Consider the following 23,906-nt stretch of genomic DNA (forward strand, 5'->3'; position numbering starts at 1 on the left):
CATTGACTTAAGTTACATGGTTGTAACACGCACACTTTGTCAACAGACGTTGCTGAACACAGAGACAACTTCGGTTAAAAATTTTGTTTCAGTCATTAAGAAACATGCATGCTAATTACCAGCTGAACTGCAGACTATCCAGCTAAGCAAAATGTGACCTGTCAAGGCCTTTAAGAAAACATTCTTCAATTCCTAAAAACCTGAGAGGTTATGATACTTTGAAGAGATGGAAAGAAAAAAGATTTGTCCACTTCCAATCATTTTTAAATAAGAATTGTTTTCTGTGTTTTAAAAATAACTATGCAGTGTCATCTTTCCTTCAACTTCTACAAAAAGGAAAAAGACAGCCAGGAATTTATTTGTATTTCATGTATAGAGAAGCACCTGTGTTTTGTTTTGTTTTTTAAACTGAAATGAGTTGGCTTCTTAGTTACTGAGGGATTCCATGAAATTTTGAGGGCTTATGAAATTAAGCAATATTACCAGAAAGCCATTACCATTTAAATTACCAATTATTTTTAAGGAAGAGATGTACCTTACATGACAAATATCGTAGGTTTATAAGGTACCACCTTTTAGATATAAAGTTTTAAAGCTCTTAAAAGAAAAAAAAAAAAAAAAAAAAAAGACATCTTGCTCTGATAATTACTACCTCTAAAATTTGAAGAAAGGCTTTGCCTTTCATCTGGGAGCTGTGGAAACCAACACCTTCATGATCCAAGTTACAGTTAAAGTTTCAAATTAGTCATGAAGGTCTTTATTGTACTTCAGTGCCACTAGAAGTCAGGAACTATTCTTTTAGATATCAGCCTTTATTAAGAGAATGGAAAAAAAAAATGAAGTAATTAAAAAACTAAGTTATGAAAAAAAATGTAATTTTACATGACTAGGGTTTTTTTTATTATTATTATTTTGCTGTATTAAGATTGTGTCTTGTAGAAAAATCCATTAAAAAAATGGAAGAAAGTTAAATGAAAATACACAGCAAACCTTCTCATACTAAATTACAGTGATACGGAGCCAACTTCTCAGAACTGTATAATGTAACAGTTAACACAGCAATGTAATTCGCTGTCATTTCTACCTGTGAATTTCAAGATCTGTTTTTCAGTTTTCAAGAGTCATAAAGTAATCTCCACATTGCTCAGCACCTGAATCATGGAAAACTACTCACCGTATCAATCATTTGATGATTCAAAATTACCTGAAGAACTACCTGTATTTCTTTCCGCATAATTTCAGATCAACTTAATAGATGTTTTTAACATAGCAAGCATCTGAGAGCTGGGATTATATCTGTTTTCATAATATTCAGCCTCGATTGTTCTGTGGGGAGGGGAGGTGGTTATGGTAAATTAAAGTGAGCAGTGTCTCATCAAGGATAAAATAGAAGCATAACCAGGATGAGAACTGTGAAGATCACGGGGCACTATTTAAGGAAGCATAACTAAAACAAAGATATATAAATTGAGCGTGTACTTATTGACAGGTTGAATCAGTTTAGAAAACTGAAGTGCTACAGAGATGATAAAGTCCTCAGCAGCTAAGCTCACTGTTTTTTGTTTTTGTTTTTAAATTACCCTACTTTACACCAACTCACAGCTACTCATGGAAGTATCGCTTTCATCTCAAATGTTTGTTGTTGTTTTTTAAATACAAGAGAAGTTTACAAAATAAATGTGTTTGTATAGCAAAGAATTGCTACAAAGATATACTTTCGATTTCCCCACACTTAGGATTACATTTGCATTACACAAGGCCTTTAGCTCATCGTAGGAAGTTGTTAGAAACTAACACAAGGATCTAAGCAAGATCTGGAAAGTACAATATCCCTACCATTAAACAAACAAACAAAAAAAAAAACACTAACTGAATAAGCAAACTGGTGATCTGTTACCATAGCTGAGAACAACACGTTAATTTTTCTGGGGCTGCAATTTAATGAAAGGAAAGTTACAGCACTGAAAGTGAAGATGCAGCAGATAAATGGTGATTGAGGTTTTACACACAACCTGGACTAGCTGATAAAGGTTTAAGTAGTGAGCTGTGATTCCCCTATCAACCACAATTTGCAGTGCAGACTTCATTAATAAGAAGTCTTGTAAAGGAACTCAAGCAGACTAGCAGAAATTAAGATTTATACCTTCCATACCAACTGAATGAAAACACACAGTAGGAACAGCAACTCCATAGTAATGTTCATAAAGCTTAAGAGAGAAAAACAAAATGCAGAAGGCTGATACAGCTGTTATGTTTTTTTTCCTGTCCATCTAAGCGCCTATACATCCTTACTACCAGTTCACTGAAGAGAACTAGAGTGATCAGCCGTCTTTCTTTTCCAAAGTAAATGTTTACTAACAGCTAAATCTGCAAAAAAGAGACGTTTGTCTGCGTAGGAGTGAGTACCCCAATCTGTACACCCGTTCACAAAAGTACCAGTACAGGTTACCAAGGTCATCAGCAGTACATCAACTTTTTAATTGGATTTGCCTCAGAGACAGTTAAATGCCATATGCTCCTTCCAAGGTGTCAGTCTTCATTAATTCAACAAGGGATGAGATGGCAAAAACTCACATAAAAGCAGTACAAATACTTCTTCCATTACCTGACACAAAGGCCAATTTAGCTGCAAGACATTTTCTTGTCTAAAGATACACACACGAAACAGCACACAGTAACAAACCACTGTTATATGACTTCAAGTTAACCTTATGCTCTCATTAGGATGTCTCAAAGGAGACCATTCTATAGTATACCACCTGTTGGGCAGGCGAGGCGCGTGTGCACATTCCACTACTTTCAATCTGCGAAGGAGGTAGGGCAGAGGTGGAAAAAAATGAAAAAAGCACATGGGGCCACACATGCATAACGCTTTAGGATGCAGCCAAGTAGATGAGGGACTGCCTGAGGTGAGCAGTGCTAAATGAACGATACAAGAATGAAGGGAAGCAGTAACCTGTACAATTAAAAAGCTGCCCGTTTTGTTCTGACCTGGGCAAAGGCTTACTAAGAAGTTACTTCTGTGCTGTGCCACCTGCTATAGTGTCAGGTCAACAAAAAGCCTGTGTACGTTTCATAGCTGAAAAACAGCACATCAGCAAAAACAACAGCCAGACTGCTAGACATTGCCAGATGTGAAGGGTTTGGAAGCAATTGCTGTATTGGTTCAACCGAGGCAGAAAGACATTATAAGCACAACAGACCCTCCACAGGCGAAACATGACAGACACAAGGGCTACCTCTCCTAGCTTTAAAGCAGGCAGAAACAGCTACAGCTGCTATGCAGGGCTGGATATGGCACCACCGTCTTCCCAGGAAAGCAAGCAGCAGCTGAATCTCCTCCCTACTCAGGCTGCCCTGTTTGAGCCCTCAGTTATTCTCCCAGGTTGCAGCTCTGCCGTCTCCTCCATACCCCCACCTTCTGCTTCAGCATGGGAATTCACCAATCAAAGCAGATAGCTGCATCATGTGAGGGGTAGCAGACAGGCTGAGGGAATTTCCGAGAGCTCCCCTGCACCTGCAGCATACACGGATGCAGGAGATTTCCAATGTGAAAATTACAAGCTGAGCCGCGATGTCAAAATACTCACATTAGCTGCAACTAACAGCTCGTATGCCAGACTGCAGCACCTCATTTGCAAGCTGCTCTGATATACCTGCAATCACATTCCATTTTGCCTTGTTGTTTAGCGTATGACAATTATTCGAAGGCATATTTTGGAGAGAAGTGGTACACAAATAACAGACTGTAAGACCAGAAAAAAAATCATTACTCGGTCTATTCTTTGCTGATGTCAGGCATGCAGTACAGTTCTCTGCACCCAGCAGAGAGCCCAATTAATCTGCACCAACCCTCACAAGCTATATCTGGAGGGAAAAAAAAAAATTAAATCATGCAACAGCCCATCTGCCTTCCAGTCAAGGTTTAGGAACAATACATAGTCCATTTGATCAGCAGACCTGCCACACCACCTCTCCTTTCACAGAAATAAGCTCCATTATAATTTCTGCAAACAAACCTACCTTAAGTTCCTCAGCCCCTCCCCCTTCTTCTTCAAAACCACTGTTCCTTCCCTGATCACAGTCCTTCACAGAAGTGATTATACCAATTCTGTTTGGTTCAATAAATCATGTCAGCCTAGTCAGAGCAACCATTCCATGACTCCACTTCATACACCCCATTATTTCATTTATCTTCTATTTCCACTCACTTTTTTGAGAGGAACTCTGGATGAATTAGAGTAATGTGTCCTTATCATGTCTGTGTAAGTAAAAGAGCAACTTGCATGAAGGTACTAATATTGAACATTGCTTTAAAAAAGCCTTTCATCCTAATTTGAGTATTGCAAAACAAGTAGGCTCTTACTGTAGTTGTTAATTCCGTTTCCTCCCTATGTTTCCCTTTAGCATCTGCAGCAACAATATAGATGTCTAAAGGTTGTGATAAGGACAAGCGTCTTGGATCCAGAACGTAGCCTCAACTAAAAGGAAACTAGATAAAAAATAATGTCCAAAAGATCATGCTGCAAGTTTAGTGCACACAGCAGCAGGAATAATGAACATCACCATTGTCTCAGGTAGGAAAAACAAAAAACAAATGTGAGAGAGACAGCAATTTCAAGCTCAGGAAAGAGTGATAGAGGAGAAGGGGAGAAAAAAAAAAAAGGAAAAAAAAAAAAAGGAAAAAAAAAAAAAAAAGGAGAACAGAAAATCTCTTAGTTTTGGAATGAAGGCCTAAAAGATCAAGGAGGAAAATTACCACTTTGACATGAGAAGCTCTTTCATCCAACCTATCTTGTTCAAAACCACAGCTTACATTTCACAGACCTTCCTTATTATTTGCCACAACATCACATTGTTCACAGGATCATGGAAACCAGATCGCTGGAATCCAAGAGATGTTTCTTACTAACCTTTTAAGTCCTTACTCTATTTGCTGCCTTTGTTAGTCACTAACCTCCTGACTGCTCACTTCCAGTCTGCAGGAACATGTGTGCCTAAATCCAATATAGATGTTGTTAGAAAACGAAATCCATCTACACGTTCAAGAGTAATGTGCTCTTCAATACTATTTTCATATCAGCTTCCTCCTCACCAAAATGCACACAAATGTGGATATAGTTGGATATCCAGCTTTCTCAAACGGCATAATGATAGACCTGATATAAAATGTAATCCACCTATCAGAGTTGTATAAAAACCATCCGTACATTTTTCCTCTTCATATTTTCATATTGTATTGCACAAAAATGCAAGCAAAGGCCCTGATTACAACATTTCAAAGAAATGAATGATCCATCAGTATAACATCTTAAAAGAAGAAGCGCATTCAATCTGAACAGTTACTCTTGAACCTAACCTTGAACCTACACCTTAATAGATCTTCTTGTGGTCATCCAAAGTCATCTCACAAAGCAAGTCAGAATTTGAGACCCCCAAAGTCAACTGAATAGAACCAACTTTTTCCAAACCTAGGAGCTGGGAACACAGCTGCCTAGAGCTCCAAGTTATTGTTACTGGTTAAAGAAACAAGCTCTTGATTTGAGAAACAAACAAGCCCTTAATTGTCCAAGCATAGAGTTTCATCATCGTGGTAGTAAAATAATAGCTTCCATGTGAAATGAAAAATAAGACCAAAACTTTAGATATATGACAGCTGCCAATCACCTACTTAAACCATGTTTCTGAACAAGCAAGAGGAGAGATGCAACATCAAACTTCCTGGTTATGGAGCAGAACTTCTATCAGAGAGCACACAGCAATTGCAGAAAGTCAGATTATGGATTCACCTCCTCATTCAATGAGTTGGTCACAACATGGGAGGACAAGTAAAACCTCTCCGTCCCTGTAGCCACGGGCTGTGTGATCTCCACTGTCCCACAGCCACCTCTTAGCAGTTGGTGGGATAGGATCAATACGAATTGCTGGCAATGGAAGAGAGCAGGAAGCCACAGAGAGGTCAGAGTAAGGGCCCAAGTGGCCATAGAAACCTAAGCTGTGAAAGAGACAAGTGGCTTTACCTAGCTGGAGACCTCGTAATTTTCCCTTTTCATGAGCAGATACACTAAGTTACGGCAGCCTAGCCTTTCAGTGACACCTGCACAGATCCCTGGAACAGGTTTCCTTGCACAGAAAAGACAGACTGGTGCTTAGAACTCCAAAGGTAAAACAAAGCTTTACAACCACTGGCAAATACCATTCATCAAAGCCTAGTAACATGGCAAACAGGCAAGTATGACTTTGTAACAGTCTGCCTGATGGCTGGGCTCTTCAGTAGAAGAGGAGAGTTTTGTTTCATTCCTTCCTTCTCCAGAAATCGATAGCCTTTTGCTGTTGCCTGGGTGCAGATTTAATGAGTTCTTCTCTGAGTGGATGATACCTAGATATTGCACCATCCTATTAACAGCAGTAACAGCCTCACTGGAGAATGGCTTGTATAGACAAACTGACAAAAGAAACCACAGCACCTCACCACCGTACATAAGGCTGATACAGGTCTTCAAAAGGAGGAAACAAGTACTGATTTTCTTCCAAGATCCCAGCAGCAACATCCTCACAAGTATAAGATCAGCTCAACATCTAGAAGGCTGCTGGAGAGGAATATCTGAAGCCATAACAGTGTTGCTCCATCTATTTCTGTACCTCACATAACCGCCCGGAATCATAATGCCCTGAAAGTACAGAGTCCTGGCTGTGAAAGGGCCATACTGATACTCCTCCTCAAGTTGTAGCTCTGTTCTAAGCACTCAAATATATCCGTACATCCTTCTGGAACCCAGAAGTTATTGCTAGGCATTGTTAATTAGACTTTGAGCCATTCTGGAACTGTTGTCTTCCACAGTTTCATAAACCTCTTTATCCATATTTAGAAAAATTCCAGAAACCTCTACCTTAAAGAGATGGGTAAGAAACAGTGAGATAGATTTTTACAGCTTAATGTTCACAGAGTAAGAGCATAAGCAAAACAGGCCCCTTAACATCAAAGCACAAATTTTTGGTATTTATATCAGCACTGCATATATTCAAACCCACTAGAGGTCAGATCTTTGGAAATACAAGTCCAATACCTCACATCAAAGTCAAGCCTACACATACTTTTAGTGCAGCAGCAAGAGTACCACAAAGCCTGCTCCCAGAAAGTCCCACTGAACAAAATTCATCCAAGCCTTTGATGCATGCACTTAAGTCATTTTGTTATGATAAGTACTACACATGAGTCTTTCATAAAAATAAGATGTCCTAAACAGCGTAATAATAAAAATAATCAAACAACAACAACAAAACAAACACCACCAACAAAAAACATTTGAAGGGTTAATAGTCCGTGTCGTAAATATCTCCATCATGTACAACCCCTAATGACATTAAAGAGTTTTCCCCAAACTGTACATATAACACATCTTGCAAAATCAGTAAACGAAGACAAGCTATTGAGTTTGCAATATTCGAAGCGGCACAATGCACCTATTTATTAGAGAATGGAACTAAGCCCAGGCTACTCATTAGCCACCCTGCAAATAATGCTTATGCAACCTTTCATAATGATTCCCACCAACAACCAACCAGAGATTTTACGAATTGGAAAATTTCACTTCTAAACTAATTTACAACAGTATTCTGAGTCTAATGGGAGAGATGATTAAAACTACAGAGGAAACCAGTCTTCTCCAACAAATCAATGAGGTATCAATTTTCATAACTAGTCACTCTTAAGTGAAATGCCTGGATTAAGTTTTTGTTCTCATTTTTAAAGTTCTGATAAGCATTCCTCTGTCCCTTTTCTGCCTTTCAACTGGAAAAGGGATTAATTCAATTTTAAGGAAAATATGAAAACAGCAGTCTCAAACTTCATTCTTCTGCAAGTTACGAACAGGAAGGAACAGTAATTCAGCTGTTAAAACCACCGAGGGAAAGTAAACCACAAAACAATACAAGTAGACCACTAAAAGTGACAAGTTAAAAAATGAGCAAGAAGACAACGTAAGTAAACTCACGAAGTATGGAAGTTATAATCCTAGAAGTTTTCAACACAGTGTATGCAAATGTTGCACAAATAATCAATTCCTACAAAGCTGTAATAAATATTTGACAGACTAACAACATAGCCCCAAGTTCATCATCACAGCCAGATATTACTGGAACAAACGGCCAAGTCTGCAACAGAAGTCAGCAGCATACACCAAGCCAAAACAACTCACCATTATTTTAGAAAAATGGGAAAGCTGAACACAACCAGTGATTTTGGGTGGCACATAACAAGAAGGTATTTCCTCTGCCAGTAAGGGAAATTCATATGAAATCTCTCTTCCCCCCTTTTGGTCTTTACCTCTTCCCTCTCAAGGTTCTTTATTCCCTGCACAGCAAGAAAAAGCAGAGTGTACATTATGCGTAAATTCATGACAGAAAAAACTGTTTTAGAACAAAGCTCCTCTGCGTGGGTGCATGTCTATAAAATAATAGGCATTGTTACTCTACCATGTATGTATCCACATCCAGCAATCAAATCAGATCTTAAAATTTTATTTTGACAGCTACATGCAGTTATATTCTCACCAGAGGTTTAACTTTCACATTAATACCTGGTTTTTAGTGCTATCATCAAGAGATGAATCAAAACTGACATTTGAAGCTAGAGTGGTATTAATAGGTGGGAAAGGAATTCTCATCCCTGAAAACTGTAATTTATTTTAATTACTTTGCAAAGTTACCAGTTGCAGAGAGGAATAAGTCTCTTCCCAACTCACATTAAGGAATCGTCTCTGTGTAATACAAAACCACTCAGCTCTACATAACAATAATTATTTTGTGGAACACACCAATATTAGATACCCTTCATCCGGAAAAAGCCCATAAATACCGTCAATGTTACGCTTTCAGAAGTTAGAGAAAATCCTGTCAGCTTGCTACAACTCCTCGAGTAAATGACAGAATACAACCACCAACACAAGCATGTTATGAAAGAATCTGCTCCATCCTTTTGCAGAATCAGAAATGCGACGTTTTCTCCGCGCTCCACGTCAACTCCGTGTATTAATTTGAGAATTCCACAGTACAACATCACATGAAGCTTGGAAGCCCAAACGTTATTTAAGCACTATGAGAGTGTTTCACACTTGAATATAGATTTATGCCGTGCAAGACTTGGATTCCGGGTAGCCCTGACTGCCAGTGTTTCTTACGGATGCATCCCCACTGGCACTTTAACGTTATGTAAATTCTCTCACGGATAAAGATTATTTGATAACTTTCCAAAATGATTCCCCTTCGAGAAAGCATTACCTAACAAAGACGCATCACACACCTCACAAACACATTAGGTTCCCGGGTTTCTACTACATGCTAGCATAGAGGAATACGTGCCATTTATTTTCGGATACTCAATAAAGAAGAGCGAGGCTGGCTAACTGTAGCTGGAAAGGATAAACAGCATTAAGTAACAGGTGTCTGACCGCACATATTTCAAAGCCACGCATCAAACAGGGTGCACAGCCTCGGTGGCAAAAGGGAAACATTGTTTTGCACCTGGCTTTGGAAGTTACCACAGAGCAAGCGGCTTCAAAAGCCTGCATCTACTTCACACACACACACACAGAGGCAACCCAGGCACTCGTATCCCCAGAGACCTTTCATTTCATCTGGGAAGAAAACAAACAAAAACCTTCAAAGGTGAGCCTTCTTCCAAGAAGGAGGAAGAAGAAAAAAAAAAAAAGAAACCACCGCAAGAAAGTTATACTTAACTCCACAGAAACATTTGTCAAACCGCCCAGCCCTGACACAATCCGGATGCTCCAAGGAACTGCACAGCTGGCAGCGAGGATGAGGAGGGGAAGCGCCCCCCGCGCACACCGCCACGGCCACACGCCCGGCTCCGCGGCCGGGCACCGAGCCCGAGGGGACCCGCAGGGGACCGGGGGGGACCGGGGGAGCCGCCCCGGGCGGAGCGGGGAGCCCAAGGTTACGGCCCGGGGCAGGCACAGCCGCTGCTGAGGGAAGGACGCGGTGCTGCTGCCGGCACCCCAACGGTCACCCCCACCACCACCACCACCTCAACGGCCACCCCTTAACGGTCGCCCCCCCAACGGTCGCTCCCTAACGGCCGCCGCCTTTTACCTCAGCCGCGCTGCGCAGGGTGGCCGCGGCCGCGCCGAGGCGCCGACCTCCTCCTCCTCCTCCTCCTCCTTCCTCCTCCTCCTCCGCACACTGTGCTTGTGCGAGTGTGTGCAACCCGCCCGCCTCGGAGCGGCAGCTCCCGGCTCCTCCTCCCTTCCCTTTTTTTCCTCCTCCTCCTCCTGCTGCTGCCCCCCCGCCCGGCGGCCCCGCCGCAGCCCCCGCAGCGCGGAGGGGGGCGGCAGGGAAGGGGGAACCCCAGCGCCGCTTGGGCCGGCCCGATCCACGCTCCCCCCCCTCCTCCTTCTTCTTCTTCTTCTTCTTCCTCCTCCTCCTCCTCCTCCAACGCCCAGGGCCTTGGGCAGCGCATGGCAAGTGACGCCGGGTTGTGTTTTGTCCCCGTGTCACCCACGCGGCTGTGTCTGGCCAGGCCCCCGCTCCGTGTTTACTACGGGGTTTTTAAGGCTGGGGAAGAAATCCTCCCCCTCCCCCCCCCGCCGCCGGTCGGGCCTTTGTAGAGTTCAGCGCAGAGCTGGGGAGATGAAAGGATTGTGTCAGAGGTGGCTGGAGGGTTCCCCCGTTCTCTCAGGTTGACGGGAAAATGAGGCTTACCGACCCCAAAAGGGGCAGGAGACGGCTGTCTTGAGTCCAGAAACACTCCTCAAAGAAAGGGGCGAGAGCCCCTTTTCGCTCTTCTGTGAAAACCTCAGGGCCTGGCAGTGCCTTAAATCGTGCTGTGAGGTCAGCTGCTTTTTTTTTTTTTTTTTTTTCCTTCAAATTTTTGTCTCCGAATTACAGTTGGACTACTTGCGGTTTATTTGAAGCGAGCAGCAGCTCAGCTTGCTCGTCCTGCGTTGAGCCTCCTCTAAGTGCACATGCGGTCAACAGTGTGGGATTCCCTCTCCAAACACCAGCCAGCCCTCTCACAGCTAGCAACTGACTGAAAACCGCCGCTGTGGTGTTGTCCACGTAACACCCTGTCCCTGGTGTCCCTCTGTTTGCTGTCGTTGTGTGCCTGGTCTCAATTTTCTCTCTCCCCTCTGGCTTTGTATGAGAAGTCCTTACGTCTGCATCAAGAAAAAATATAAACACCCACAAAGACAAACAAAGTGCGGAGTTTTACAGCCGAAGCAGGTTCCCCATCTGTTTTGTCCTACAGCTCACCCTCTTGGACTTTAATTTTAGTGAACTGCTGAGTTGTACCACCCGGGGCTTCCAGCCTGGCCACTCCCAAAGCTCCACCAGCATCAGGAGCTGGTGACAGCACTCAGGAGTAAGGAAGGACAGCCAGCCATGGCCGTAGAAGTTACCTGAGGTAAACCGAGAAAGCAGTTGAGAAAAAGATGAGGAACCAAGTGGAGCAAAATCAACATGATTTCCTTAGGCTGTCATAAGGGTGTTGAATTGCCATGAAGTACCTCCCAGCCTGGTAATGTAGTGCCCAGAGCTTCCACAGGCAAATGGCGTTTATATTATGCTATACCATAAACTATAAAAATCTAGCTTGGAACAGGAGCCCTGTTGGCGCTAGGTGCTGTACCAGGATGTGATAAAAATTATTCTGCCTCTAAGAGCTGACGCAGTGCTCCTGGAGCTGACATGGAGAAGTGAAGAGGTGATGAGAACAACAGCAATGATGACGCGATTTCAGGGACTGCCTGTCAGCACAGCAGGCCTTCCAACTGGGGGGTTTCTATAATTGAGGTAAGTGTTATTTTAAGCAGATGTTCTTATTTGCTCATGTCTACTCAATTAGAAATTCCTCACAGGCATGGTGGTGGATGCAGGTCTTTAGAAATATATGAAGGGGAGCAAGCCTGCAGCTAAGGCTTTGGCAGGGCGTATCATGCAAAAGGAAGAGTGTGAAGGAAATGACAAAGGAACCGGACTGAGAAACACATTAACTGGATGGAGGCCAGTATCACTGGCAGGAGTAATGGGATCAAGTTAACACATAAGATGTAGGAGCAGTGATTATATCCATTAAGTTTAGAAGGCATCGCCTTGAACGTGAAAGAGATGCAGGGCTAGCAAAGAGGTCTTTGGGTTTCTGGAAGCATTGGTTCCTGAATAATTGAAACGGGCACATTTGTTGGTATACTTATGAAGGTATATGAAAATATCTTTTTCATCGCTGTTGTTTTGCTATTGGGCTGCACGCAAGTTAGTTATTATAAAAGACAAAAGTAGTAATTACTGTTATTTTAATTCCAGTGAGGATTAATGGCTTACTCACTATTATTCTGGTTCATAATGCTGTCTGGCACTTCTCGTGATTTATCTCCTTCACCCCCAAAATGGCTTCTGCACAATGATACTCCATCACTGACCTTTATAAGGCTGCCTGCCTGTGCAAGGGGAGTTTATTCCAGGATAAAATTCAGGCCTATTGTCTTCATTTTTGTGGTTTTAAAAAGTTTTAGCAAAATACAAGGACTTGAAATATTTGGGTAGCTACATGAAACGCAGACCAGTAGTAGCATCTCAGAATTAGTGAAAGTAGAGTTTCCTTACAAAAAGCCTTTCTTTGTTCTTACATCGTCTTTCCCTTTCCAATGTCATCTTCATGACCTGATGTCTCTCATTCAGTGAAAGAAGGGCAGTCTTCAAAAGAACAGTTGTTAGGATCGTGGCTCAACCAGAAAACTAGAGGTACTGACAATGGCAGTTTTAACAGCAAGTGAACTTCACATTAAAAGCTCTTTAAAGTTGTATGAAATAAGGCCATAGGGAGGGTCTGGGACTCCCCATGTAGCCTTAAGTGGTAGGGTCAGGCCTGCAGATCAAAATCAATTCCCATGTTGCAAATTTCATTGTGCTACATCTCTGTTTACAGACTTGAACTTCTAAACACACTGCAACTGATGACACTTTCATCATTGCTTCACTGATATCCACCTGACTTCAGCAGCACTTTCAAGGAATTGGAAGAAAAACTCAATGTTACTAAGCCACTGAGGAATGAGTTTGGAGTGAGTCTGAGAACCTCAGATTTTACAGCTAATTCTTAGGCTGACTTGCTGTGGACAAGACACAGCTATTCCATTTCTAGTTCTTCCTGGCAAAATATTGACATTTCCTTCATTAAGAGGGCATGGCAATACAGAACACTGTTTGTCATTTATGGCTTTATAAATAGTACATATGAAATATGTGAATGCTAAAGATTACATCCTGGTGGCTTAGAACAAAGATTTAGGAAAAGACAAACTGTGCTAACAATTCACATCAATTAAAAACAAAATGCCACAGGGAACTCAGAAAAAAAAAAATAAACTCTGAAGTGATTAGCTGAAACACACAGAATTTAATATAGTTTTCTCCATTATAGGTAGCCAGACACATCACCTGATTGTGTTGGCTAAAAACTGTATCTGTCCTCGGAGGAGCAAGCTCAATCTGAAAACTTATTTCCGAAGACATTGCTTGAAAAGTTGGTGATGTCAATTGATTTTTTCACTTCTATTTCTTACCTGATAAAAGGTTGCAGGACACTTTACATTCACAAGTTCACTATGTATGAGAATATCCACACAAAGGAGCTTATTCTGCATTTTATTTTCAGGTTGTCTTAAGACAAGATTTTCATTGGACATCTCCATGCTTATTGATTGAAAGTATGTAGTAGGCATAGAAATGGGATAGGTGTTTCAAGCTCGAACATGGAAAATTCAGTGAAAATGTTGAAGCTGCAGGTCTACTCCATTAGCTCACAGTCAGATGAGTTCTGATATAGCCCATGTTGATATATTATGCACTGTCCTTCCTACCCAGTTATACTACCTCTTGATCTGACTGTTAATTTCTTTGCTTCTATGCCTGGATGATCCTAGTAAAAATACATTGACATAAAATACTAAGGAACCAATCATCTGCATAACAAAACACAGTTATAAAATACTTCAATAAATGCTCTCTTAGCAGCTCTTACCTTGATCATGTGGATAGATACTACAGTGCTCTGACATAAGTCAGCTCAGTGCTAGCAACACAAGGCATTTTTTCCTCAGTCACAGTCCTTAGTGCAAGCTCAAGAGGACATTCATGATCTTTTTCAACCCTCATCTTTTGTTGTCCTGCACATTGCACAAAAACTGTTTCCTGTGCTACAGGTAGTATGTCTCTACAGACTTTTGGAGCAGACTGCTCTGACTGTGCTGAGAGCTTACTGGAAACTGTATTAGGATGATGCTTGAGCTAATATTCCTCGTGATACGGCTTATTACCCTGGGCTCAATGCTGTGTGCAGTAGCTACAGTGCTTGTAGCTACATGGCTTCTGCTCTGCACGCTCCCCTGGGAAGACTTCGTTGCTTCTTCTGCCAAAAGGCTCTACCCAACATGTTATCATCTGCCACTAGTTGTACCATGGTTGATATTGATGGGTAAAATTTTGGTCTCAGTTAAGTCAATAGCAAAGCATCCACTTACATCAGTGTTTTTTTTGTTTTTTTTTTCCCCAAGTCTTACATTACAGCCAAGTTCACGGATCTTTAATGCAAAAGGCAATCCAATAGTTATTCAACAGGCAAATTGCAGATTGAAGCAAAAATACATTGATTTTTCATCTTCCAAAAAATGACTGGGCAAATAATTGTGGTTAAAGTTTTTTTTTTTGCTTCTTCTTCTTCATAACTCTTTCTTGAACATTGCTGAACCATTTCATTGCAGCCTCAGGCAGACATCAAGCTTGGAATAATTTAGTTAGGACAGTTAAAATTTTGGCAAAATATCAAGTTTTAACTGTAGATGTCACTACCAGTTCTCCCTTGCAAAATCTTGGCTTTCCAAATATTTGGGTGGGTAGGACACAGCTCAGTGAAAGATTTTCTTGAAGCTTCCCTTTTTTGCAGCATATTTTTCATGAGACAAAAGTACAATTCATTCACTTTCCACATATGTATACATGATGCTGTTCCTGAGCAATCATGGTCCCAATCGTTTGCATCGGCTATGATACCTTTGTGTTGTCAACTCATACCCCACAAAATGTTTGGATTTAAAAAAAAAAAAAAGCCAAGATTGCTGTATTAAACATTAGCTCCATTAACAAGCAAGATCTTTTCCAGTATCTGATCCTTGACTCATTACAAAAATAAAATTATATCTGATAATTCAGGACTATTAGCTTCTTCATAGGCTTTTCAGGAAACTAGACACACACAAAGATGTGTTAATAGGAACGGCTGGAAACAAGGAATGTTTTTCTTCTGCCTACAACGTATTAATGACAGGCACTGCAATTATTATTTTTGAGGTCTTGTTAAATGGAGTGAATATTACCACTCAAAAGTGTGATAGAGTATCTACTCAGAATACTCAGTTTCCTCATTCTATTGTGATGTATTTGTCTTCAGGCCTGGACTCCAGGTCCTCTGAATGCAGCAAAACAAAAACACGAGGCTGGAGAAGAGTTCCTCCAGAAGCTTCATAATGCAGCAGAGAGGAAAACAGAGCTTTCATGATAATGCTGTTAATAAGATTGTGTTTTTCCATTTGGACATTAGAGGGAAGGGGTTGAGTTTCTTTGCCCTTTTTAATGACAAAAAAAAAAAATAGCGCTGAACAACAGTTTTTGAATCTTAAGCTACCTGTACCTCCACCTTCTTATTGAGAAATCCTTTCTCTTCAGTGTCTTAAAAAAAGCAAAGCCCCACTGCCCCCAAATGTGTTTGAGAGGGCAAGAAAACACACATTTCAAATCAAGCTGACTTCTGCCTAAGCATTTAGGCTAGCTGAAGGTGTTTGGCATTGCCTGCAAATAAATTCTAAGAGCAACAACACAATCACTGCTTAAACAACAGTATGTAGTATTACAAATAACAGATCAAAAATATAGAAAAACAAACAGATTACATAAAAACTACTTGTTGGAATTTGTAAAGGAAACCGCATTAATCAACTGTAAGAAATCTATGCTTACTCAGTTCTCTACTTTAAGTATTGATGGAAAATGAAATGATTTTTCAGTTTGGGATTTTTGGGGTGGAAGAAAGAATTAAACCATGAAGAGAAAAAAAAAAAAAAGTACAATTCATGAATTCTTCTTGTTGGTTTTTGGTTTAGCAGTTGACTGTTCTTTTCAGTCCTATCAAGTGTTATTCAACACCAAGGACCCTAACATCTCAGTGCTTGTGATCGGTTCATAAAAGTGGGAGTAAATTCCCCATCAATATATTTAAGTGGAAAATAAGGCAAATTTGTTTAGTAACAATATGATGGGCCCAGCGAAGACTGGAGACCCTTCATTTTGTGTTTTCTTTGTTCGTTTTAAGTTCATATCATGGATTATATGACAGTGCATGCAACAGAAGGTCCCTTCCAGTCCTATATAAACAGTTCCTGTATCTTCCTAGATTTTCCTGTAAGTTTTCTAGGAAGTGACTTAACTAGTAACGTTACTTTATGTATCCCTCCTATTGACATACCTTCCTGTTCTTTCTTTTCCAGGACTTAGATTGTCTTCTCTTTCTCAAAGTTTCTGAGAAACTGTGGCATGATATCATAGGTCTTACTAAAGTACAGGCAACCTTGATGTCATCTGCATCTTCATCTATATTTGTGCAATGCAAGTCCACATGCATGCAGAATACCTAGGGGCTTTCCATACTGCACTAATGCCAGAGATCCCTTGAAAGTGACATTGTGTGATCGGATTGTGATTCAGCATGGAAAAGCAAACAAAAATCAAATTGGCAAATTGTATGAAGAGCTTTGATACTTCAATTCTGCTGCTTGACATGTTTTTCATCCGCTACTTCTGCAAAAAGTCAGTGACATCAAATGAACTCAGTTGTCTTTCCTCCCCACCCTGGGCAGATGTGTAAGCCCACTGGGAGTCAGCCAAATGTGTTTTGTATGACAGCAAGTGTGCATTGCTCACCTTACCTGACAGTGACAAAACACAAGGCCATCTGCTGGCAAAGAGGGATGATGGGAAGGGCAGCACAGGGCACCTGCATGCCAGAGAGGGCTGAGTATGTTAATGCCACCCACTGCTGAACCATCTGCAGGTTATTGCATGATAGTGACTTGACGGACAGTGACTAATTAAAAAGGAGTCCCACCACATCCACTGCACAGGCTTAAGTGCATCTCCTCTAGCTAGGCTGTTATTTATCTCTTCACTTTAGTTTCAGCATTCATATTTAATTCATATACTGGTGGTGACACACTGCAGGAGTCCACTAACGCAGAAGACAGCAGCTGCTTGAGCCCAAAGGAACTGTCTTTTGGCAACAAACCTGAGGAGCAGACATCAAAGCACACTTTGGTAGGCACGGAACAGGTTGGTCACTTGAATACTTGTGCACGTGCTCACTGTGGGGTGTGTTACTTACCAGGTAGGGACAGCAAGAACGTGGCATTAATGCAACAGCAGCATCATTCCTCAGTGGGGAACAGTGGGGCAGGGTTACAGGTCTCTTTTGAGGGACCTCTTTGACAGTAGCGCAGGATGGACAGCCCCTGGGTCTCCTGAACGTATTGGGCTCATGTTAGGGAACTGCAGTTACCTGCCTCCTTTTTGCCATGAGTAGTTGCCATTTCCTCCTCTTCTTAAATAATTAAGCTACGGATTAATAATTCAGAGTGATTTGTCTAATGTCTGGTGTTGAACAGGGATTGACTCTCTGCAGCAACACACAATGGTTAATGCTCTTGCTGACCCCAGGGATAATTCCCCACACAGGCCTTTTTTTTTTTTTTTTCTTAAACTAGAAGCACACCAGTGGTTTTCTTTTTCATCTTCCTCTCCTCTCTACACTAGTGCTGCCCTTACCCCTGTATCTTGAGGAGTAGTAACCAGCCTGTCCTTGCTGAGGAGTGGAGAGCAATCTCCATCATCGGGCCAGTGATGAAATGATTTCCTTCTAACATCACATGAACAATGCATGATAAATGAGATGTTATGTTCTTACTAGCGGTATCGGTTAGTCATGCCATAGGAAGGCTGTGGCTTTCTCCTCAGGCTGCATAACAAGATTTTATCTCCTGGCCCTTAAGAGCTGACACTGTATGGATTTGAAGGAGCCTGAGAGAGGCTCTTGTTATTGCAGACAGAAGGAGCTGAGACATAAATGATGGTTCCTACTTCTCTCAAGTACAGATCCATTGTCAGAGACACATCCCCAGTCTTCATCCCTACCATTGCCTCTGAGGTATGTGCTTCCCCTGCATTTACAGGGCAAGACCTTTTCCTGTGAGCCAACTTGATCCCTGGTTGAATGGAGGGTGCAAGACACTGCCTGAAGTAAAAATTCAACATGGCTAGCCTCAGAACATGTTCAAAATAGCCAGTAAGAAGTACTGCTTGTGTTTCCTCCTGGTTAGCCTCCACTCCTCCTCCCCACTTTCCTTTCCACCATCTGCTACTACCAAATTCGCCCACCCCAGATGGCCCACCACAGCCTTTTCTTCCTTCTCTTCTGCTCCAGGAGGGGAAGGGGTTCTTCTTGGGGAGCAGTATGTCTGCCCCAGGAGCACAGAGGGATTTGCCGGAGCACAGCCAGCTATGCACCAGCTGCCTTCCTTCTCCAAGCACTGCCAGGAGCGAGGAAGGCACATATCAAGTCACCTAGCCTCAGCTGAAGCTGGGGACAGAGTACGGGGAACACTAAGCGAGTGAATTTGGGCAAATAAATTATCGGTGCAATTTCACCTGTTTCACCAATTCAGCCAAGGATGACTTCGGTCCAAGGAGACAATAGGAGTACAGCACTTGAAAGAGACAGAGCCTGGGAATCTGTCTCACACCCTACACTGACAGCACCACACATACACCACGATACTAGCTCAACAATTGCTCATCTTCAGTTCTCTAACTCAGTAGCATCACTCTTCAGACTAAAACCTTAATGAGTGCTTGCCAAGTTCTTGTAATCACACCAAATTTCATAATTCAAACATGTTTTGAAGCTCCAGAGAAAAAATGTACATCAGTGAGAACCAGCCATCTGGAAAGCTTTGGAGTCTTTTTTTTGCTCATTTGTTTGTTTGCAATTCATCTACTACAGTACTGTAAGTGTAATTTTTTCTTTTTCTTTCCTTTTTTTTTTTTTTTAAATAGGTTACAACTTGAGTTTTGACTACCAGATGAAAGCACAACTCTTGCAGGGATAATTCACTACTACAGAAGGTAAGTGATTTCCAAATGATAAATTAGGTTTGTGATTATGCCAAGGTATCATCCATGCTGTTATGACCTACTATTTCCTGACAATGTTTGTGCAATGGGTGACAGTAATGTCATCTTTCTCCTGCATCCTCCCAAGTTGTAAGCAAGGAGTAGGGTCCTGAAGTTAAGGTAGAAAGGAGGAGACAGAAGCAACCTCAGCACACATGAGGTATTAAAAAAATAATTGGTCAAAACACCAGAAAAGGAGAAAGTAATTGGCTGAGGGGAGTATTTATGCTGTCCTTTTTACATCAGGTTTCAGTCTTCTCTGAAGAACTAAGAAGGGAAAATGTAGTTTTCAAAATAAAAACCAGGAGTTGGTGTGTCAGCTGTCAGTACAAGGCAAGTATCAGTTGTTCCCAGAGAGTTAGATGGGGAACACTGCTAAATCTGGGAGGTATTGGTATGGATTACAGTGGTTGTAGGATCCTTGCATACTGGGGGAGTACGTGTGTGTGTGTGGGGGGTGTTGGGAAGACATCTTCCACCTTTCTGCCCCATCAGGTTACCCAGAAAATGAGAGAGAATGGAGAAAAAGAATTAGCACACCTATTCCATCCAATAGCTAGATAATCTACAAAGGTATCCAACACCTCATAGTTAGACGTGGCAAAAGCCACCTAGAGTCAGACTATAGCTCCTGATTACCATTCCAGCCATCAAGCCTGCCCCTCTCCCCCACCAAAGACCTGGGCAAGTTTGAAGACCATGCTTAGCACTGCAATATCCTCATCCTAGCCTATAACTAGGATGGTCTCTTACCCCTAACGCTGGCCATATGCTATTATTTCTAGCCAATACAGGTTTGGGGTTGTTTTTGTTGTTGCTCTTTTTGTTGTTGTTGTTGTTATTTTTATTTGCTTGTTTTGTTTGAGTGGCCAATTGAAGGGTAACTAACTGAGAAAACAGAATCAGGAGAATTGAACACAAATCTGAGAAGCGAGGGAGAGGGAGACTGCCAGCAAAGACAGGTTCTGGGGAAAGGAAAGCAGTCCAAGCAGAGGAATGAAAGGATGCAGAAGAAAACAATGACAAAAAAAAGATGACATGGTAAAAGATATGAGTGAAAGCGTGTAACACCATCCCACCCCCAAACTCAGGCAAAAACTGTAGGTGTTGAGTAAATTTTTAATTGAGAGCATAAATTATTTACATGCCCACTGCAGCGCATCCCTCCTTCCTCTCCCATCAGTGAAGTTCTTTCAGCAAATATCAAATCTTGATTTCCAGCATCACTGCAGTAAATAAAGACTGGTCTTTATTCTTTCTATACCTTCTGACAGCATATTGTTTTCTACCCTCTGTCAAGAAAAGCTCAAATAGAGATATTTTTCCTCAAAAAACATATATTAGTTGAACACGACAACCTAATCAAATAGCTGTTTATACTCTTAGGAGGAAAATGCAACTGTTAACATTTGGATGATTCTACAACTAACATTTGTATGATCTAACATCTTAATGTGAACATATTTGAATGCTTTTGGGTGCGGCATGATAAAGAGCTGGTTACTAAACTTAGCAGCACTTCATGTAGATTAGACATTATAATTGATGCTTACAGAACAGGACCCAGAGAAATTAATTTTATGTTGCTCCAATTTCACTGGTTTAAATTTAAGTTACATGAAGGGCCTTTACCATGGGGAAAAACGCGCATGTATTCATGGACAATTGAAACTGTCTTTGTTCCCTGAAAGTGGGTGGGTGTGTTATTACTGCCCAGGATGAGATCTCCCTAGCTCAGTGCCCTGTGGTCTCACTATCAGACTTCAGCCTCCTTCAGTTTTCCTGGACTTATGCATTTTCCCCTGCACTCTGCTTCACTTCTTGTATACCAACAGCATGTTATAGACTCGAACAATTCCTCTGCCCCACACAAACCAAGAACAATACTGCTCGCATTGATTTTTCAGTCCTGTAACCATCCTTTTCCACAGCATTAAGGCTTTGGACATACTATGGGTTTTCAATTTGCATCTTCAGGAGCTTTAGCAGGGGAGGCATTTAGATAGACTGGCTTTGTAGAGCAGCTCTCAGAGCAATAACCCTTTAGCTAGCGTAGACAAAGGAACAGCCAGAAATCCCCAGTGTGCATTCCTCTGCCTCTATTTCCTCTCTTTTCCTGTTCCTCTTGCATCATTCAACTCTTCCAAGGGGTTCGAAGTCCCAATTTCTAATACACCTTCTATTCTAAGTCAAATTCCTGTACTTTTTCCTTTTCCTGGATGCACTCTGGTCAGTAAAGTTACTTTACTGAGAAGTACACTCTTCCATTACTGTTTCCTTTATGAACCTTCTACCACAAGCTTCTCTGTGTACCTGAATTTTTTCTTGCCCTCTGCACCCAGTCCTGACACACACAAACTTTCTATCCTGCTCCTCTTACTCAGCCTCCAGGATTTTTACAGATCTGGTAGTCTAGTCATTAGCAGCTTTCCACTCAAAAATCTGGCTCCATGCATGAAGTTGGGAAGACCAGGGCTTTCCCTAGAACAGAAATACTTTTGTTTCTTTCTCCAGAACCTGTTCATGTGCCAAGAGCCTTTAATGATCAGCCTGGATAAATCTGTTGGCACCACGCTGTGCCTTCAGCAAAAAAGACTGCCAGAGACATAAGGTACTGATAATTCATACTAGTCAGAGTGGAATTTATATATTGGGATAGATAACCCAAATCATCCCAATATTATATTATACTCGGGAGACAATTTACTGTAGAGGTGACAGGCATGAGGCCAAGCAGTGAGATTTACACCTCCGGAGCCAGGAACCTAATTCAGCCACAGCTGATCAATGAAAGCCTGAAGTAAATGGAGCAGCTCCAGGATTGTATTGAGGTACAAAGCATTAGCCCAAGTGCAGTCTGAAACCTTGGGCTGCTTCTTCCCAACTAGTATCTTTCCCACAAGAAGGCTTGAGGCTTTGAGCTGTGCCAGATTCAATGCTCTAAAATACTCCTCCTGCTGCAAGAAGTGAGAAGCCTCATCCTTCTCTTTCACATTTCTAGGTAGATAATTTAGATGGCTCAACCTACTGGCTTCTGTGAACCATTTTCTCAGACATTTTTCCCCAAGTACTGTAGAAGACACCTAGGTGGCTGTGTGAGGGCTATGGTGGCAGGGTACCCAGAGCTAACTGCAGCATGTGCTGTACTAGGGACCTTTTGTAAATCCAGATCTAGCTACTGAAGTTGTTTCAGCACTTTTAAAAATCTCACATTCACTAAAGAAGCCTTATTCTACAATTAAGTTGTGTTTAAAAACAAACAAACAAACAAAAAAAACCTTTCCTATATTGTGCAACAGCCTTCATCACAGTTTGAGTTCTCTATGTTGATAAAGAAAAAGAAACCCCACAAATCTAGAGTTTAACTGAAACAAAAATAACCCTAATTCATGACAATCAATGAACACTGTCAGGGCTGGTATCAGATCCTGTTTTAGCAACTCTTAATTAATGCTGGCACATTCCAAACACTCATCTAAAATTGTACTTAACAGGAAAGTCATAAAAGAGGGAACTTCAATCAATGTTTGAAGAAAGGAAAGAATAGATAAGATTTTGTGTGTGTGTGTATGGAATCGCTAGTTAAATATTGGCAGAAAAAGTATGTAACAACAGTAACAGGTGGGGGAAAAAACCTGTAGTCAGGCCTCATTAACACTGATTGTATAAAAATGATTTTTTTTTCCACTTTTCAGAAATTTGCCATTTTTTTTTCCAGAAATCAATATGAAACTCCATAGTACAGTTTTCGTAGCCTAGTTTAAGCCTTGGAAGAAAACACTTTTTCCCCCCCCCAACTTAATAAAAAAATAAAAATAAAAATCAAATTCTCTTTGAGAGCCTTCCCTTCTGCTTTTATCATATCTGGGTAACCATAAACTGAAGAAAACAGTATTGCTCACCTGTCTAATCATTTGGCCTACATTTTGATTCTGTTTCTGTGCAGCAATTCAGGTGTTGTGGTTAGTGAGACATGGAGAGAGAAGCAAAAATTATTCTCACATAATGAATAAAGGGGCAATACTATCCCAGGTGCTTCATCATTCATGAAGAGACATCAACATAGCTTAAACTGCTCTAAATTCTCAGAGCTTGTCTACACACGGTGGTTTTAATTTGGTTCAGTTAAATCAATGCAGACTTCAGTTGTTGATGTTGACTAAACTTAAACAAGAGTAGTATGGTAACAAAAGGATTGTCCAAGGATATTGTCAAAGTGATGGTGAACTGTGACTAAACACAAAGATATGTTTAAATAGGATATAATACACATCCTTTGGGACTTAACTCTCATACTGATGCAAGTCAGGTAGAGGTGTCCCAAAAGTTAATTTCCCATAACTGCCTGTTTCTAAACATACCCTCAAACTCTGTTGGACACTGGGCATGGTAGAGCAATAGCCTAATCACTGCTGCAAAGCCTGTATGCTTTTATTCTTTTGTTTAGGGATGGCATTTCAAGATACCAGAAATCAAGTAAGCAGGCCTGCTAGATGTACAGTATTGCTATGTTACATAGGCAGGCACTGGCATTACAAGAGTGGTCTGGTTAGCATTTAATGCACCTCAAGATAACTTGAGCACAGAATGCAATTCTCAGAAGTCACATGCACTGT

The 23,906-nt window shown here is 41.3% G+C and overlaps 1 protein-coding gene across 3 annotated transcripts in view; it reads right to left on the reverse strand.

Moving 5' to 3' along the window:
* The window catches only part of PLCB4 (phospholipase C beta 4), a 204,901-nt gene extending 194,745 nt beyond the window's left edge, over nt 1–10,156 (reverse strand). For 2 of the 3 annotated variants that reach the window (XM_082757588.1, XM_082757585.1), the window contains exon 1: nt 10,111–10,156. The gene's annotated coding sequence lies outside the window, so the exon portion shown is untranslated. The remainder of the gene's footprint in view (nt 1–10,110) is intronic. The other variant, XM_082757586.1, reaches the window with a different exon arrangement.
* Nucleotides 10,157–23,906: the final 13,750 nt, after the last annotated feature.

Source organism: Aythya marila, assembly GCF_965140915.1.
Source record: "Aythya marila genome assembly, chromosome: 3".
In the NCBI taxonomy this organism is placed as follows: Eukaryota; Metazoa; Chordata; class Aves; order Anseriformes; family Anatidae; genus Aythya; species Aythya marila.